General features: G+C 41.6%; 1 pseudogene; it reads left to right on the top strand.

The window, feature by feature from the left end:
• The first annotated feature begins 2,954 nt into the window (after positions 1-2,954).
• LOC146645399 (uncharacterized) lies at positions 2,955-4,047 on the top strand (annotated as a pseudogene).
• Positions 4,048-6,726: the final 2,679 nt, after the last annotated feature.

Below are 6,726 nucleotides of genomic sequence, written 5' to 3'. Positions count from 1 at the left end.
GCCTTCATACTGAGTCATCCATCCTGGTGGTCGCACAGCCCTCCGTGGACGTGCACCTGCTCTCTGGGGGTCATAATCCATCTTCACTCTGTAATCACCTATCCGGCTCGAAGGACCAATTTTGTTATGATGATTTCTGATATGAGGTTCAGTTCTACGGTGGTGATCGCAGGGTGTGCACAGGTCAAGTGCCACTATGACCCTCCAGAAATTAACGAGGACAGGGGATGATCGTTCAGCTCTTTAATGGCAGATTTAGCGTGGGTGTGGGTATGTGTGTGTGTGTGGTTCTACAAACAGAATGGAAAATAGAACACAAATTACAATCAAATTATAGACAACAATAATCACCATATAACATATTACAGCCACATACTTGTCTTATAGGCCCTAATACTAAGCTGGCGGCTTTTACTTATAGTCTGAACCATATTTGACAACAAAGAAAATAAACATCTTCCCATCACTTAACTCTTGTGCCCCACTCACTTATGATGCCAACTAAAGAAGGCAAATACACATAACAAATCCCCAACTCAAACTGAACTCAGTTTGGCCTAGGCGAACTTAGCTTAGCTTAGCCCGCTTAGCTTAGCGATAACTTAGCTTATAGAAAATGTACAAACAGAGGACGTCCAGAGCAAGAAACATACAGGCTATCCTTCTTACACAAGAAATATCCTGTAACTCACCAGTCTTATGGACGCACACTCTCATTGAACCCACATAAACTGCTCCCGAGCATAACTTGTGATTCACACTGCCTTCATGAACACCATTTTCCATCCCAGTCAAACATTACTCACAAAACGGCCGCGCCCTCTAGTGGCGAGGCAGAAAACTGCATCACAGTCCTGCCTTCAGAACACAGAGAATGTTAAAACATATATGTAAATATACTTTACTGGGGAACCAAGGGGGAAAGAGAGACAGTAGGTGGTCAGAGGTGGCATTGCAAGTTATTATTATCTGCTAAAGGAGTTGACAAAACATGTCTGTAATCATGCTGTTTAACCCTTTTCAGGAAAAGATCATTTGCAAAACAAGAAAGGATGATGCAAGAAAAACTGAAAAAGAAAAAATGCCAAAGCCGAGATGTCAAGTTGATCTGTTTGTCAATGTCTGCAATAGCTAAAATCAAAGATAGACAGAGAAATTGATGAAGAAATTTCAAGCCAATATGAAACAAACTAAAAAAAAAAGCAGCTAGATGCTTTGACATCGACATTGTCCTGTTTTTGCGTGGTAGACATCTGAAGCATACACACACATCCATCACTCTGCTTAATCAGCCAGTGACATGTTTGGACAGTCATGATGAGGATGAGTCCATGCATGTTCATGTGTGTGTGCAATATGCTGTGCAGAGCTTGTCAATAACGCACATACAAATGGAAAAAAATGAAACAAACACGTGCGCATTGACACACATAGGCTGTTAATTAATTTAACTTTCAGTCACATTTTTCATGCTTTTCGACATAATGCCTTCTTTTATATTATCATAAATTATGCAGATTGTACCTTAAATAAACGAATTTGTACTAGAGATGCAGATGAAGTTGTTTACTCTGTATAATCACACTGGGAAATAAGTAGTTGTGTTTCAGTGTGCTGTACTAATCATTCTGAGTGCAGCACTTTAGTAGGCAACACTGCACAGCAGTTTTGCATCACATTATTCAAACCCCTCTTAAACACACTACATTATCTTTGCAAATGTCCAGGATATAATAAATAGACCAAAGTCAAATTTAAGTATGTTATCATTGATGACCAAACCATTAAGTAAGCATTTCAGATGGCCGATTGGCTGGTATTTCCTTGTATAGTCAATTAAAAAATAAATAAAAATACCAACATGTTCCACTCTATTACTGGCATAACTTTGCTTAAAGAATAATTATTTTGCTTATGCAGCTAAAAAAGGTTACTGCTTTATATGGCTTTTGGCTAAGAGAATGCAAATATGTGGCATTTTGTTACAGATTTCCCATATTACAGTTTTTCTCAAATGCTAAAACACAAAAGCCAATCCTCTAAACCAAATGACCAGTTGTCTAAACACATTTACTAAATCTAGCCATCATTTACCAATATCATAAACACATGTCACATGAAGACACAATTCACAGAACACAATCCTCTGTTGTCATAAATATAAACACATCTTTCCTTGCTAAAACACAAGTTGCAAAAGAACTCTGCTCATATTCTCAAATGAAAGCTCATGTGATGCAACATGCTTGCCACAGTCAGCAATATTTGAACACAATGAACACACCTGGCGTCATTCATTACACACAACGACTCAAAATTGAAGACACCTGTTGCTAATGCTGTGACCACATGTATAAAAGCAAGTTCAGAGTGCACAGTATGCTGAAGATTCCAAACAAACACAATGGATGAAGGCAGAGTCAGGGGAAGAGGAATTTGATGCAGAGGAGGGAGAAGAGCTGGCCCTGGAAGAAGAAGAGCAGGCCAACAAGGAAGAGGAGTTCAAATGAGAGGAGGAAGAGGAGCAGGCCAACGAGGAAGAGGAGGAGGAGGCCAACATGGGAGAGGAGAAGGTCCAGGAGGGAGAGCAAGACAACCTCGCACTATCATTATGGACGAGATGCGAGCAACAGTCATTGACAATGTCATTGTCCATGGCATGACAATGGCTGAAGCAGGACTAAGAGTCCGTCCAAACCTGAGTAGGTTCACCGTGGCCACCATGATCAGGGCATTCAGACAACACAACAAGTATTGTACTCGATTGCTTTCTTTGTCACAATACAGTTTTACAAACCTGTGAAAGTAGTCTTTTGGTTTCAAATCAGTTGTGACTGTATTGTAACATATGTCAATTGACAACACATGTTTCTTTCTGTAGAGTTGAAAGAATGCCACATAGAAGTGGGAGGGTTGCCATATTTACAGTGGCACAAGAAACGCTCATTGTGGATATGGTTCGTGGGAACAACCTCATCAGACTCCGGGAGATCAGAGACAAAGTCATTGCCGATAATGTCAACTTTGAGAGCATTGACGATGTCAGCTTGGCCACAATAGACCGAGTTCTCCGGCGCAAAAAGACACGGATGAAACAGGTCTATAGGGTTCCCTTTGAGCGCAACTCTGCGCGACACGAAGACCTACGTTATAAGTATGTGTAAGTATACATCCATGTTCACAGTACAGTTAGTGGACATACTGTGTTGCTCAGTGGCCTACATTACTTCTGGACAATACTGTGCTACCTGATTGACTGTTGTTCTGAACACCTGTGCACTTTCAAATTTTCACAGAGGATATTACAGTTGGAAGCGATGGCCAGACATCATGAGTACCTCTTCCTGGATGAGGCTGGCTTCAACCTGCAGAAACGAAGGTAAAGAGGCCGTAACATCATTGGCCAAAGAGCCATCACTGAGGTCCCTGGCCAACGGGGGGGTAATATTACCCTTTGTGCGGCCATGGGTTCAGACGGGCTTGTCCACCGGCATGCTGTCCTTGGGTCTTACAACACCCAACGTCTCCTCACCTTCCTAGAGGAGCTATAAGACATCCTCCTGGACCGCCAACAACACCATCCTGGACACGCACACCACATTTATGTGATCATTTGGGACAATGTCCGCTTCCACAGAACAAACCAAATCAGAGTGGTTCACCACCAACAGTGACCACTTTTTAAACGTCTGTCTGCCACCCTACTCCCCTTTCCTGAACCCTATAGAGGAGTTCTTCTCATCATGGAGATGGAAGGTGTATGACAGACAGCCATACACAAGAGAGAACCTCGTACGGGCAATGGAGCTGGCCTGTGCTGACATCCCAGTGGAGGCCTTCCAGGGATGGATTCGCCATTCCAGGGCGTTTTTCCCGCGGTGCCTAGCAAGGGACAATATAGCCTGTGATGTGGATGAGGTGATGTGGCCCAATGCAGCTCGGCGACATGATGCCGCACAGTGACTGTGTGTAATACTGTAAAAAGACCGTGTAGACAATAAAAAAGACTTCACACCCTGATCATGTTTCCGAGAGTACTGTTGTGTGCGATAGATTCTGTTTTTGCACTGAGTTGTGTTACAGTAGTGTACGTACATGCAGGATGTTTTTATAGATTTATAGTCTTCATGTGAAACTCACAAATCTAAATGCCTAATCCTCTGCAGGGTTCTATGACAATCCGTTACTGTACAGTTTATAAAAATATGCATTGGCAGTTATGAACCAAAGAACCTTCTCACAAATTGAGCATTGTGTTTTCAATTGTTTTGCTGTAGTGTGTAATGCTGTGTATAGTGTTTACAGTTTTGACAGCTTCGAGCTGCTCTCTTGGTGTGGGAGTTTGAGTTTTGCAGTGGGAAGGTGTGGTTGTGTTTATGTAGCTTTAGAGAAGGGTGTTGTGTTTGGACATTGGGGGACCCGGTGGTAACGTTTGTGACATGTGTTTTAGCATTTGAGAAAAACTGTAAACATCTGTCTTCCACCCTACTCCCCTTTCCTGAACCCTATAGAGGAGTTCTTCTCATCATGGAGATGGAAGGTTTATGACAGACAACGATACACAAGAGAGAACCTCCTAAGGGCAATGGAGCTGGCCTGTGTTGACATCCCAGCGGAGGCCTTCCAAGGATGGATTTGCCATTCCAGGGCGTTTTTCCTGCGGTGCCTGGCAAGAGACAATATAGCCTGCGATGTGGATGAGGTGATGTGGCCCGATGCAGCTCAGCGACATGATGCCACACAGTGATTGTGGTGTGAATGACGTAAATAAAAAAAACTTCACACCCTGATCATGTTTTCAGGAGTACTGTTGTGTGCAATAGATTCTGTTTTTGCATTGAGTTGTGTTACAGTAGTGTACGTAGATGCAGGATTTTCTATAGATTTATACTCTTCATATGAAACTCACAAATCTAAATGCCTAATCGTCTGCAGAGATCTACGACGATCCGTTACTGTATGGTTTCTAAAAATATGCATTGGCAGTTATGCAACAAAGAACCTTCTCACAAAATGAGCATTGTGTTTTCAATTGTTTTGCTGTAGTGTGTAATGATGTGTATAGTGTTTACATTTTTTGAAAGCTTCGAGCTGCTCTTTTGGTGTGAAAGTTTGAGTTTTTGCAGTGGGCAGGTGTGGTTGTGTTTATGTAGCTTTAGAAAAGGGTGTTGTGTTTAGACATTGGGGAACATGGTGGAAACGTTTGTGAAATGTGTTTTAGCATTTGAGAAAAACTGTAATAATAGCCTCTGAAGTACGTGTAGCACCAAACATCACTATGCGGAAGGTGAAGTGAAAATATAAACTTAGCCGGTCTCCTTTTCAAGGACAATTTTTAAAAATCTTTACACCATGTTTAGCCTTGCTGTTATCATTAATTTGCTCAATGGAAACCCTGTTCTGATCAACTTAGCATCTGCAGTTAACCAAAGACGTTACACTGGTGCAGAGAGCAAAACAACACCTTCTCTGTAAAAATAACCTGACGTTCTTCAGGTAAAGGATCATCATTGGTGATGACAGCTGGGTCAGTGCCAGCAGTGAAAGTGTCTACAGTTTCCAAAAGAAAAAGGCACCAGGTCATATGCCCAACAGGGCATATGCTTGTGGGGTGTTTTTATTGTTATTGATGGGCTTTTTTATGGGGTTGTATACTGTAACTCTGTCCCTCGGGGTCAAACTGAAACCTTTGACATGTGGTGCGTGCTTACCCCAAATAAAATTGAAGTAGAATGGCTGAAGCTTTGGCACAGTGTGAGATCCAGTGAGCATCAAATGTGAGCGGTCACAATTCAGCGGCCCCCACTTGAAGCATTGCAACACTCCTGAATGAGACTAGGAGATGGATCGGATTTAAACTGGTTTGAGATTTTTATGGATCTTAGACTTTTTTGACCACTTATTATAAGATTGTAGGAGCTGTCACCTTTAAGATATTGTGTTTACTTTAAAGTCGTAACTTATTCTGTTCCTTTTCTCTCTCTTTCTCTCTTTTACTGGTTTTGTTTACAATTCTTACTCACTTTTGTTCTCTTTCTATTTTCTGTTAGTATTCTCACCACTTTTGGGCATTTCTCAATTTCCCATTTCTCTTTTCTCTCTCCATCTTCTCCTGCTATGATGAGAAAATGATTACCTGTCCACCGAAGAGATCCTCATCTACTTTATTACACAGGTGAAAAAAATGTTCTCCCTCGGCTCCTACCGGCCAAAGTAGAAATATTAATGGCCGTGATTTTGTTTTATAGATAGAATAACAAGAAAGCCATTCAATTTTAATCTGTCACTTAAAGATAGCTATAGAATAGGGCATACATGCAGAGCCTCGGTGGAGGAGAGAACGGAAAATTGAAAAAGTAGTCATGAATAAATATGACACCGCATTTTTCCTTCTCCTTATCGAGGTTGCCCAGAGATAGGTGGAAGGAGAAGCACACTGATTACTGCAACTGCTGCTGACTCCCTGACAGCAGATGTCCTGTTGATGATAGACCACATAACTACATGAAAGCAACACACAAATCAGTAGAGAGTTGGCATACAACCTCATAGCACTGTGGTTTTAGCGTAAACCAGCCACTTAGGCCTATAATTCTTCGTGCGAACAGTCATAATATTCTACAACTCAATGAAGACCTTGAATCCCTTCTCTAACTTCTGGTTGTATTCTGTATACTGAGTGTTTCTCCATGGCATATTTGCTGTATCCATAAAACCTCATGTTAG

This window comes from Rhamphochromis longiceps, linkage group LG20 (genome assembly GCF_057381845.1).
Source record: "Rhamphochromis longiceps isolate RC_006_pf linkage group LG20, R_longiceps_female_GT1.1, whole genome shotgun sequence".
Lineage (NCBI taxonomy): Eukaryota > Metazoa > Chordata > Actinopteri > Cichliformes > Cichlidae > Rhamphochromis > Rhamphochromis longiceps.
The sequence above is the reverse complement of the archived record's forward strand: the minus strand, read 5'-3'. Positions and strand labels throughout refer to the sequence as shown.